The sequence below is a fragment of the Crocodylus siamensis genome, chromosome 2 (genome assembly GCF_052110815.1).
Source record: "Crocodylus siamensis isolate JL-2025a chromosome 2, ASM5211081v1, whole genome shotgun sequence".
NCBI classification, from domain to species: Eukaryota; Metazoa; Chordata; order Crocodylia; family Crocodylidae; genus Crocodylus; species Crocodylus siamensis.
Genome location: NC_143396.1, coordinates 83810180 through 83822243, shown reverse-complemented (window position 1 = coordinate 83822243; position 12064 = coordinate 83810180). Strand labels below are relative to the sequence as shown.

General features: G+C 42.3%; 1 protein-coding gene across 2 annotated transcripts in view; it reads right to left on the bottom strand.

Moving 5' to 3' along the window:
- MARCHF1 (membrane associated ring-CH-type finger 1) overlaps nucleotides 1–12064 on the bottom strand; it is a 479517-nt gene that overhangs the window by 54299 nt on the left and 413154 nt on the right. The window lies entirely within an intron of this gene.

Here is a 12064-nt window from a genome sequence, read left to right as displayed (position 1 = left end):
AGGGTTTCAGCTTTCATTCAACAACACATATCTTTTCTGTTTGAGGAAGAGTCTTTCAGTGGTTGAGATTTCATTTTGGTTATGATCTACTGTATGTAGTTGCTGGGAAGGCATATGATGTTGACTTCTATTTCAAGAAGAAAAACTAGTATGATGATCCTTGTCAAAATTAAGTGAAACATATTTACATTATGCTCAGTGATGCTGGGCACAGAGGCTCAGTTAGCAAATCTGTGAAGAGTAGAGTGGCAGAACATCAGGAATATTAAAGCTTTTAAAAAAAGATTTCCAAGGCAATCAGAGCATCTGCAGGAGTTAAATGAATGTGAAATCAATGAACCTCAGAAGGTCCAAAGTGCAAGCTGTAATTCTACAGAACCTACTGCATTCGCAAAGTGAGAGAGAGAAAGAGACGTTAGATGCATGTAGTGTCTTCAATTTCCCTCATAAGGTTGTCACTGCAATTTGCAAACTATATTGCTGAGTGCATCCAGTGAGAAACACTTTTTGATGGTGTTGATAAGAAACTATTTCAGTCGCCCTGCTAATTTATTGGCAAGCTAGCTGTAGAAGATCCAAATTTAGGCCCCAAGTGTCCTGGTTTGCCAGAAGCCTGACAGAGGATTGCTTGGGGGCTATAACGGGAATCATAAAAACCTTTTTGCAGGGTCTAGCCCTCCCCCTGGATGATAAACGGTGCTATGGTTTGGTATGTAGTCCTGTAATGAAGTAGTGAGCACCATCCATTCAATGGGAGACAAAACAGCGTGAACTTTAAGCACTGGGGGAAAAATATGTCCAAGACAAACAAAGTGCATACAGAAGAATAACCATTAAATAAGAGTTGTGGATCAGATCCCATATATTTTCACCAAGTTACAGGGCTGGAAACAAACAAACAAACAAACAAAATTATTGTACAAATCATTCAATCAAAACAACTCCTGGCTTACTTTGTACAGGTCAGGAAATGCCCATTTTTATTTCAATCAGGTGTCAATTTTGTACTTATGAAAAAGGAAAAAAAAAATTAGTGCAAGCTAACAGTTTTAAATAAGTATACTGAGAGCTTCCTGACTCATAAATCAGAAACATCATAAGGAGCCTATAAAATTCATGGGGTAAAAGCCCACTATTGGTTGGCCAAACCGCAGCTTGCAACCGACTTTGAATTACCAAGCTAAAGTGAAGGAGCAATTGTTAGCCCTGTGACAATGTAAGTGCTCATTATAAGAAAAGATAGATATCTGTACACCTCTAGGCAAGGGACATACATTACACATAAAACGTATAAGTGAGCGGAAACTGGTTCAAATCTGTAACAGAATAGAAGTTCAGTGCACATAAACCAGTTTCAAAATGGACAAAACTGGTTTAAGAAAAAGCTGGTTTAATATAATATCAGATTTAACTGATTTGGGTCAAACTGCTTTATGAAACTTCTGTTCCAGACCACTTCCTGCTTCAAGTTAAATCAAAGTTCCTTACCATCCCAGGATGCTTTGCAGCCCTGAGCTGGGCTGGGTTGTCTGCTCCAGAGATCAGGGTTGACCCCACCTCTCCATTCCCTAGCCAGAGCAGTGAGGGCTGGCTGACAATGGGGTGGGGGCAGGGGACCACAGCTGGGTCTGCTGAGGGGGGAGGGAGACAGCCCCTGCCAGACTTTTCCCTGCTGGAGCAATGGGAGAAGGAAAGGGGGAGTGGGTTGGCAGGTTCAGGTGGAGGGGAGGGAGAAGGGTTTAAATCCTTTCTCCCACATGCAAGGGCCCCTAGCCAGGGTCTGCTTGGCAGGGGATCAGCAGGCCCCGGCAGGCTATTCCCCGCTTGCAGCTGGAGCTGGGGGGCAGAAGTGTGGGATGGTACACTGGGGGGACCCCAGCACCGCAGGATGCTTTGCACCTCCCCTGCAACTCCCCCTTGCAGGGTGGGCAGCATAAACTTGGTCCATGCTGTCTGCTACAGCCAAGCAGGGAGGCATACTCTAGCACCCCTGGCTTCTAGTCTGGGCCACTGCAGGCATGTGGCTGCTTTTCCAGAATCAAAAGTGAATGTCTGCTTATCAGTTCAGGCTATGCAGCTTCTACTAACCTGCAAAGACTGAATTGATTCAGCCACGGGCTTTTTAACTGTCTGTACTTAGCCCTAGAGGGCAATTCTTTTTCTATAATGGGGGCACTTTTGTCTGCAGAACAAGTAACAGAATCATACCTATACTGTGACTGGGCCTTCTTTTGAACAGGGACCACCAACCATGATATATTTTATTGAGGGCTCAGATGAGACTGGGAACCAAGAAATGTAACTGCTTCCCTGATTCTTGCCTTGTAATTTTACTAACAATTCCAATCATGAAAAATAAAACTTTTTATGAATGAAAAAGTCCAATTGATAAGGGTGTGTATGGACTCAGTCTTTATTTTCCAGGTGTTTTTCAAAGGCTGGGTTACTTCTGCCTGTTGCAAAAATGAGATGCAATGTGTCATCGGGCAGAGGAAGTACACTAAAGTGTTTGCCACTGAATGTAAAAAAAATACGTATCAATGGGAGAACAGTTTATGTTACTTATCTTCTTTCCAACATAAATGAACACTTCAGTTAAACAGTTTTTAAGGAGAAAATAAAATAACAATAAAGTCTGGGGAAAGATATGTTAGAAACAGCTGGTGGGCGTATTCTCAGGGTTGTATTCTTTCTCTTCTCAACATCTGTTATCAGTCTCAAATAATAATAACTTTTGTCTTGTACAGATTGCATGAGTACTTATTACGCTGCTGTCAATGTTAAGGGAAAATGCAGAAGCCAGTGCCTGATTGAAGTTGCTGGACTGTGCAGTACCAGATGCTCAGGGGCAAGAGGAACATCCATTCAGGCCACAGAGCAGCTGAGGAACCGTTACCTGGAGACCACTCTAGACCATGCTAAAGCAGGCAGCATAAGTCCTTGGGCAGTCACCCTGCAGGGAGGAGAAAAAAAAGCCTGACATAGAAGTGGATCCTCTATGCTTCAGAAAATGGGGCCTGCTCATAAATTGTTCCTATTGTGTTAAACACTGGATCCTTGCCTGGATCCAAAATTCAAACTGTATTCGATACCCTCACTGCAACTGAATGGCATTAGTTCTTGTAGCACTATAGGGTCTAGACTTGATCTTAAAAGTGCATGGAATGAGAACAAGTCCTAATGTACAATAAATAATTGTTGCTAAACCCACAAGAGAAAATGGTTGTAATTAGTAAACTGTTAAATTTCTTTATAAAGAACATTTTTTGCAGCTTTTTCTTTAAAAAGAAAGATTTTGTAACTGATTTTTTGGGGGATAGGTCTTCATTGGAGATGGATTATCTGTATAATTTATGGACAATTTTTATATTTGCTTTTTCCATCTGCATGAAGGCCAGTTATCTGTTTAGCTGTAAAGAGCTGTGACCTGTGGGGAGACAGCATAAATAGGACTACTAGATTTAGCACTTAGCATCACACCACTGATCTGCTAATCCAACACCCTAATATATTCATGACTAAATTTAGAGTGCAAGACACCCTGGTGCAGAGGATTTAAGTGGGACTTAAAAAGATGCATAGGCTTTGTGTGATTGCTTTACCCAGGAAGACTGACTGACAGTGAATTTAACACTCTTCATCAGTAGTTCATAGATAGATTGCATTATATTGCTTTGTCAATTTTAGCTACAAGTTTGGGCTTTTTTCTTTTTCTTTTTTTTGGGAAACAAATTTCAACTTGTGGATCACTCCAACTGTTCTTTGCAACAAATTCTTCAAGATTTGCTGTTTAAGTTGTATGCCCTACTGCCTGCAACATGTATGGATGTTTTTTGTCAGTGATTGACTTAACTACTACAGATATATTCTGCTTTTGATCAATGCAGACTTCATTTAAACATAAAGCAAAGTGTACTTTTTGTTCAAGTGAATTTCAGCTACAAGTCACTGTTGGTAAAACAGTAAATAGAAATTGGTAGAAACACATTTGTACCAATCTATTTAAAAATGAACAAAATGTTTTTCAAGAATGGTCTTTATCCTGGATGAGTCTGAATTATATTAAGAATAGTTTCATATATTGGAGAGGAAGGATAGTTCAAGTCACTGCTTTAACTACAGGTTTCCTGTGTGACATTTACCAGTGATTTAGGCTGAGAACCTCAACATTATTTGAGCCTGATAATTTGGGTGGATTTTCCTAATACAATCTCAGTCAAGGTAATGACTGTTCAAGGGAAAATATACACAACAAATATCTTGCTAATACATAACTGTAGCATACAGAATCATATTGCTGTAATTTGGTATTTTGCACACTATGATTATTTTGAAGCTATTGTATTTATTGAATGGGGATAAGATTGATACTGGGGACTCCAATTCATTTGGCATGTAGAATAATGGATTCTTTGAAAATGCATATTCCTTTAATAGTTTCTTATTTTTGACAGCTTCATTGTATATTGCATTCAAATGGGAAAACTAAACCAGAGGCCATCTGTACTAATTTTATCATAGCAAATTATATCAGTAGCATAATTAAAGGTGGTAATTCAAAATTAGGTTGTCTGACAACCCATTTATAAGCAAGGCAGCTCATTTCTTCATGACATCAAGGCTAGGAATGTGCTTAAGGGACAGTGCCAACTCCTGTTGATTAGGTTTGGCATTTTAAAAATTTCTGTTAGAATAGATTCCCTAGTCACCACCTTCTTGTGTCTGAACCAGTTTAGATGAACTCTTCTTCAAGAGTATGCAATTTAATTAACAGGGATGACAGGGCATTTTCTTCATAATTATTTTCAATCTGCCAGTCTTGTTCAACAAGCGCTGATAATCAACTTGACAAAGAGAATCCTTGTAAATACCACATGTGCAATATGACAGAGAAACCGAACAGACCATCAAGTCTAATTCGGAATATATTTATTTTTTCTATGTTGTTACTATCCCCTACTAAAGGCAAAAAACCCCCCAGTAAAAAACAAAAAATAAAATAAAAACAAAACAGAAGCAAACAGACAATCAACCACTCATGACATTACAGACGATCGTGGAATTAATGCATAGCCTCCTCACTATAAACCCTACAAATTTCCAAATCACTATTAACACGTTTCTGGATCTTTGATTTGTAATTGTCTTGGAAAGCTTTCCATCCAGAAGCTAATCAGAAGATACGAGCTTTTGTGCTGGAAAATTATTGTTTCATGTTGCATATTCAAGTTTTTCAGAATTTAACAGACAAAGAGCAGACTGATGGAAGTGTTTGATATAAATATGTTTCACACATGTAAAACATTGTGTTTTAATGGGCTCACGCTTTATAAAAGAAGATATCAATGGAGATATCAATGGAGAATTCATGCAGAATGATTTCATGCAACGGGTAAATGTATGGCAGAAACTATCTAGAAAGGTGCTTAAGTCCACCCATAATTCTCTTGTGAGTGAAGCCGTCTGTATTTCAAGAAACCCTTGGCTCAGGATGGTATTTGCACCAATGGTGAACAGGAAGATACTAAGATACTAACAAGGGCAAGTATGTTGTAGTAGAAATCTTGTTCCATGTCTAAAATAACTAATGCTCTTGTTCACGTACAAAGTGTACTTTCTAGCAGTGATTCATCATAGAATCTTCCAGATCCAAAGACTCATATGTTCAAATTGCTGAAACACCCTGTCCTATTAATATAACAATACTCTGGAGAGCAGAATCCTGAGAGGATGAGCAATGGTTTATATAGCTTTATATATTTTGGCTCAAGTAATATTAAGTTCAGTCACAAAGTGGTCTGCGATTGTTTATTAATAATTTTTTTAATCCAAAAAAATACTGGTTTGTGAAGCTGAAGCTTTCATGGAAATGTATTGATTTCAATGTTTTTTTTCATTGGGAAGGTTTGTCAGATCTTAAATGATCAAAACCACTATTTTCAAAACCACTTGCTTTCCAACCAGTTCTCAACAGGAGCTACCGAAAGTCATTACCATATAATAGCTGTTCAGCAAAGTTTCAGTGAGTTGACAGTCCCAGCTCAGATATTATTGGACACGTTTCTACATCACTTGATTCATCATGGTGTTGTTGCAGACTCAGAATATACTTTGTGCAGTACCAATGCAAAAGAAAATATACTCCTGTCCTGAAGAGCATATTCAATGTGATAGTAATGTCCCCGTTTTTGTACACACATAAAAAATGCCTGGCTCTGAGTCTGAATAGATATCATCCGGGTGCTTCTAGTTTCTTTTCTTTGAAAAGTACATACATTACATAAAGTAACTACATATATCATTATTCCCTGGTTGGAAAAAGATTTTTCTCCCCTGCTACCAGAAAAAATGTTAAAAAAACATTCAATTAGAATGAGGACCTGAATTTGAGTTGCAGAGGCTCTGAGCTCTGCATGGAAGTCAATGAAAGCTGCAGATACTCTGGACCTCTGAAAGTCAAAGCCTTCCTTGGACAATGTTTAGGAATCCTTGGGTCAGTGGTTGCCTGCGAATGCAGGGGCCTGGGAAGCTCCTTGCAGTTCTGTCTTCTTGTGTCTGTGTGGCATAAGCCAGCACTGTGCTAAGACACCTGATCTAGCTTTACACATATGAGCTCTGGAACCAGAAACAGACATGTGGGTGTGTGATTGCACCCAGGATAATAAGCTGACAGAGTTGCCTGTCTGCTCAAAGGGCTGTGCCAACACTGCACTAGCTCACTATATCACTGCTTACCACTGCCTTGCACCGTATAGGGTAGTCATTTTTTCACTCAAATGAGTAAATCAAATTTATTTTGCAATGAAGTGGCATTAAAAAACAAATTTTAAATGGTAAGATTATCTATCCATTAAAGAGACCAACAAATAAATAATATTTTTAATTCTAAGTGTTTACTGGATTGCTTTTCTTCTCTATTACTATGATAGGTTAACTTTTTTTGAGGAAAGGGTCTATTTACTCAGGGGTCCAAGTCAAAATTCTGTCCTTGCTAAAAAATCAAGAAAATTGCTAGCTAAGCTTTGAATTATCAGAAGTTCTATAGTTTTCATCATCTCTGTGTTGCAGCAATGCAATTACTTTGATTTGTGATTCTCTCTTACCTCTTTAGGACATATATTCCTCGGCATTATCATTTTCTTAATAAAAATGTAGCCCAGCTCACTGAAAAACTAACTCATTTTCCCGAGTCAGCAACTAAAGGCACTGGAACTGAGCAAAACCAAAAGTGAGCACAAATTCAAAAATTCCTAACATGCCAAGTCTTAACCATAATTCCATCTTCCATCTTCAGCAACCTTTTTGTTTAAGCACCTTCTTAACTTTAGCTGTGTAATTAATTCAGCTGGGACAAGGTACTTTATTCCAGAAGTCTCATAAACGGCTGAAAGTTTGATTAAGAAGCAAAGACAATTGTCAGCTTTGGGGATGGTTAATGTTATTATTACTAACCTTTCTATTACACTAACACCCAAGAGGCCCAGTTGAATTGGGACTCCATTTTGATGGGCTGTACCCAAACATATAATAAGACACACACATGTGAAGGGTTTATGACCTAAGTTTATTTTCTGTTCATTCCTGTATATACAGTGTTTGTGTCTCCTATCCTACAGCTTCAGAGCTAAGCAAACTTTATCCTGCAAAAACAGCCTTAAATATTCCAACTGACTGACCTTTTAGATTTGAGGCAGCATGGGCTAGAACATGGTCACTGAGCTCACTTTATTGTCATCCTCAAGGGGCTTTTCATAGACTTCTATACACAGTTCTATTTGACTGAGTTGTTAAATAACATGGCACTAAACTATCTCAGCTTTTTAAACCATTTATTTCTTAAACAATGCCAGTGATGTAACTAGGGTAGGGTAGTTGCCCCAGGCACCAACTTGGTAGAGGAGGGGAAACAGCTACCACTACAGCTATGCAATCCTGCTGGCAGCATGTGGAAGTGGCCACTGTCCCTGTGTGTGGCAGCTTCCCTGGGCACCTGCCCATGTCATTATGCCTCTGATCAACATAATGCTAGCCACAATTTTGGATCTTGTAGGTTGGTCCGTAAGTATGGAAAAACTCATACCTCTGCTCCTGAAGAACAGCTTGTAGATCTCAGCCATAGGGGCAAGAGAAACATGTAAATCCAAATCCAAATAAAATTTTCCTGAGCTAAAATTAGGAACAAAGTGCACCTATACACCTATACACATGTAGTGAGGCTTCTCCTATGTGCTGTAATTATAGCATGTTTATGTAACTGATGAAAGATACAGGTATCTATGGAATGTACAGAATGGCTTCCCCTCCTCCAGTAACCAGGGAGCCAGTGACCACAGGCTACAAACAGAATTTGCAGGCAGTTTGGAAAGAAGAATAAGAGGAAGAAGGGGAAGAGAAACCAAGCACCAGGCACCAGATCGTGCCCAAGGAAGGTAAGTGAACTAGAGCTGCCTGTGCCTTTGGTTTCCTAAGCGTTTCATTGGTGGGCTGTGTGGCGGGACAGTAGAGGGTGCCACTGTGCTGAGTCACCAACCTCACTGTCCCCAGCTCAAAACCATACTTTGGGAGTCTCCCCTGGGGTGCTTACATCCAGCCATCCCCCTTCCTGAAGACCTCCCACAAGCCTGGGGTAATGTTGCCACCACCCGGGCACTGGTCTCTGTTAGGACACTGTGCAGCCTGGGGTACACAGACGCAGGCAGCCTCTGGGGTGCTTTGTCCCCTGGAAGTATTTCTGGGTTCTCCTTAAAGCTTGGAGCCTCCCAAGATATTCTCAGATAGGACTGAATTAGTTAATAAACAGCCCAACACTCCTAGGAGCAAAACACATTCTGACCCCTCTCCTCTCAGGCATTCACAGCTAGATGTGCTGAGCCAGATAGCCTTTTATTGATCAGAAAGAAAGGGAATGGGGGAGGCTAGAGAACAAAGGAAGTTTAAGAGAATAACAAAACACCTTGAGCAATACAGAATAAATTGAGCCTTTCATCAAATTTGGGTTTGGGGACCTTTTTAACACACAACTAACATTCTTAGTTCTAATCTAGTAGCCAGATCCTAGATGTCTACTCACAAATCTTCCAGAGATCTTCTCTGGAAGGACATCCTTCTGAGCTCCCAAAAATGACTACCTGTCCCCTTCCCAAAATGTCTGCTGCAGGGAAGGGAAGAGCAAGCTCCCCATTCCCTTAGGAATCTTCACAGCCCAGTCACCTAGGTGACCAGGCTCAGTTACCTAGGTGACCAGGTTGACTGAAACCAGGCAGTATGAAAAAACACAGAGGGGGCCAGCCCATCTCAATACAGAGGTAAGGCAGATCAAGGAGGATGTCTTCACAGGCTGTGTGTGTTTGCGGCGTGTGCTCTGAGAAGCTGGGAGTGTTGCTGGCTAAGAGATTGCTGTCTGGGCCTGACAAGACCTAGCAAGGGAATGGAGCCAGTCCAGGCCCAGCAGAGTATAAAAGGAGATTCCCTGAGCACCCAGGGAGCCAGTAACCAGGGGCTGCAAACAGGGTAAGCAGTCTGCAAGCAGTTCGCAGGCGAGCTTGCTCTCCCCCTCCCTCACCACCTTTTAAGGGGAGAGCCTTTCAGTTTGGTGTGAGGAAGGAGGAAAAAAGGATACCTTGGAGGCAAATAAGCAGTAAATAGGCCAGCTTCCAGGCAGGTTTGCTAGGGAAAGTGTGCTTGCAAGAAGGGCAGTAAGAGAGAGAAGTCAGCTCAAAGAGACCCAAGGAAATGGCTGGAGGATGTTGCAATGTCAGAGTCACTGCCACTGCCTCTGACTGCACCTGTGAGGTTTCTGTCCAGGCAAGACTACTCACCATTGAGTTCAGGATCCTAAGGAAAGGAAGGATGGAGAACAGCAGAGTAGGGACCCTGGACTTCAGAAAAGTTGACTAACTTGCTCAGGGAACTCATGAGTGGGATCCCCTGGGAAGCCAATCTGAGCAAGAGAGGAGTCCAGTAGAGCTGGCTGTACTTTAAAGAAACCTTACTGGGAGTGCAGGAATAAATCATCCCAATCTGCAGAAAGACTAGCAAGTATGGCAGAAGACTAGCTTGGCTTAGCCGGGAACTCTGCGGTAAACTAAATCACAAAATGGAAGCTTATAAGAAGTGGAAACTTGGACAAACAACTAGGGAGGAGTATAAGAGTACTGCTTGGACAAGCAGGGATGAAGCCAGGAAGGCCAAAGCACAATTGGAGTTGCAGCTAGCAAGGGATGTGAAGGGTAACGAGAAGGATTTCTACAAGTATGTCAGTAGCAAGAGAAGAAAATGTGGAACCCTTACTGAATGGGAGAAGCAAACATGTGAAAGAGGATGCAGAAAAGGCTGAAGTACTCAATGCCTTTTTCACCTCAGTCTTCACAGGCAAGGTCAGCTCTCACAGCCAACAGTGGCAAAAGAACAGGTTAGGGACTATTTAGAAGAGCTGGACATGTATAGTCCTTAGGGCTGGATAGGATGCACCGAAGAGTGCAAAAGGAGTTGGCTGATGTGATTGCAGAGCCATTGGCCATCATCTGGGAAAACTCATGGCCATCAGGCGAGGTCTTGGTTGACTGAAAAAGGGCAAACATAGCACACACATTTAAGAAGGGGAAAAAAGAGGATCCAGGGAACTACAGACCAGTCAGCCTCCGCTCAGTCCCTGAAAAAATCATGCAGAAGATCCTCAAGGAGTCCATTTTGAAGCAGCTGGAGGAGAAGAAGGTGATTAGGAACAGTCAGCATATATTTACCAAGGGCAAGTCATGCCTGACCAACCCGATTGCCTTCTATGATGAGATGACTGGCTCTGTGGGCACAGGGAGATGTGGTATGCCTTGATTTCAGCAAGGCTTTTGATACTGATTCCCACAACATTCTTGCAGGCAAGTTAAATAATGGATGAATGGACTGCAAGTTGGGTAGAAACTGGCTGGAGCCTCAGGCTCAGGGGGTAGTAATCAATGGATCTATGTCTAGTTATCAGCCAGTATCAAATGGAGTGCCCCATGGGTCAGTCCTGGGCCTGGTTTTGTTCAGTGTCTTCATCAGTGACCTGGAAGATGGCATAGAGTACACCCTCAGCAAGTCTGCAGATGACACCAAGATGGAGGAAGTAGTAGATATGCTGAAGGGTAGAGCTAGGATTCAGAGTGACCTCGACAAATTGGAGAATTGGGCCAAAAGAAATCTCAAGAGGTTTAACAATGACAACTGCAAAGTTCTGCACTTAGTACGGGACAATCCCATGCACCAGCATAGGCTGGGGGTGGACTGGTTGGGCAGCAGCTCTGCAGAAAAGGACCTGGGAGTTACAGTAGACAATAAGCTGAATATGAGCCAACAGTGTGTTCTTGATGCAAAGAAGGCTAATGGCATAATGGGCTGCATTGGTAGGAGTGTTGCCAGCAGGTCAAGGGAAGTGACTATTCCCCTCTATTCAGCACTGCTGAGGCCACATCTGGAATACTGTGTTCAGTTTTGGGCTCCCCACTACAGAAGGGATGTGGATAAATTGGAAAGAGTCCACTAAAGGGCCACAAAAATGGTGAGGGGGGTGGTGGACATGACTTATGAGGAGCGGCTGAAGGAACTGGGCTTATTTAGTCTAAAGAAGAGAAGACTGAGAGGGGATTTAACAGAAGCCTTCAACTACCTGAAGGGAGGTTCAAAAGAGGATGGAGTGAAACTGTTCTCAGTGGTGGCAGGCATGGGTGACTGGTGCCTCTTGAGTCGGGGGGGGCACATACAGCTGATCCCACTGGCTGGGGGTGGGGGTCCCCAGGCAGCTGATCCCACTGGCCAGAGGGGGGCCAATTTCACTCACCAAAAAGCAGCCACACAGCTTCCAGAAGTCCAGCAGCCACTTCCGGAAGCAGTGCAGACACTTTTGATGGCAATCCCATTCCCTGGTTAGCACTCGCAGGGTGGGCACTGGTGCTCCCACCTTCCCCCTCCCTGCCCACTGGCTAAACAGGGAGTGAGGCCTAACAGGGGGTGCACTGGTGCTCTTAGGGGGTGCATGTCCACCCCCGTGCACCCTCTACATGTTGTCACTGGTGGCAGATAACAGAAC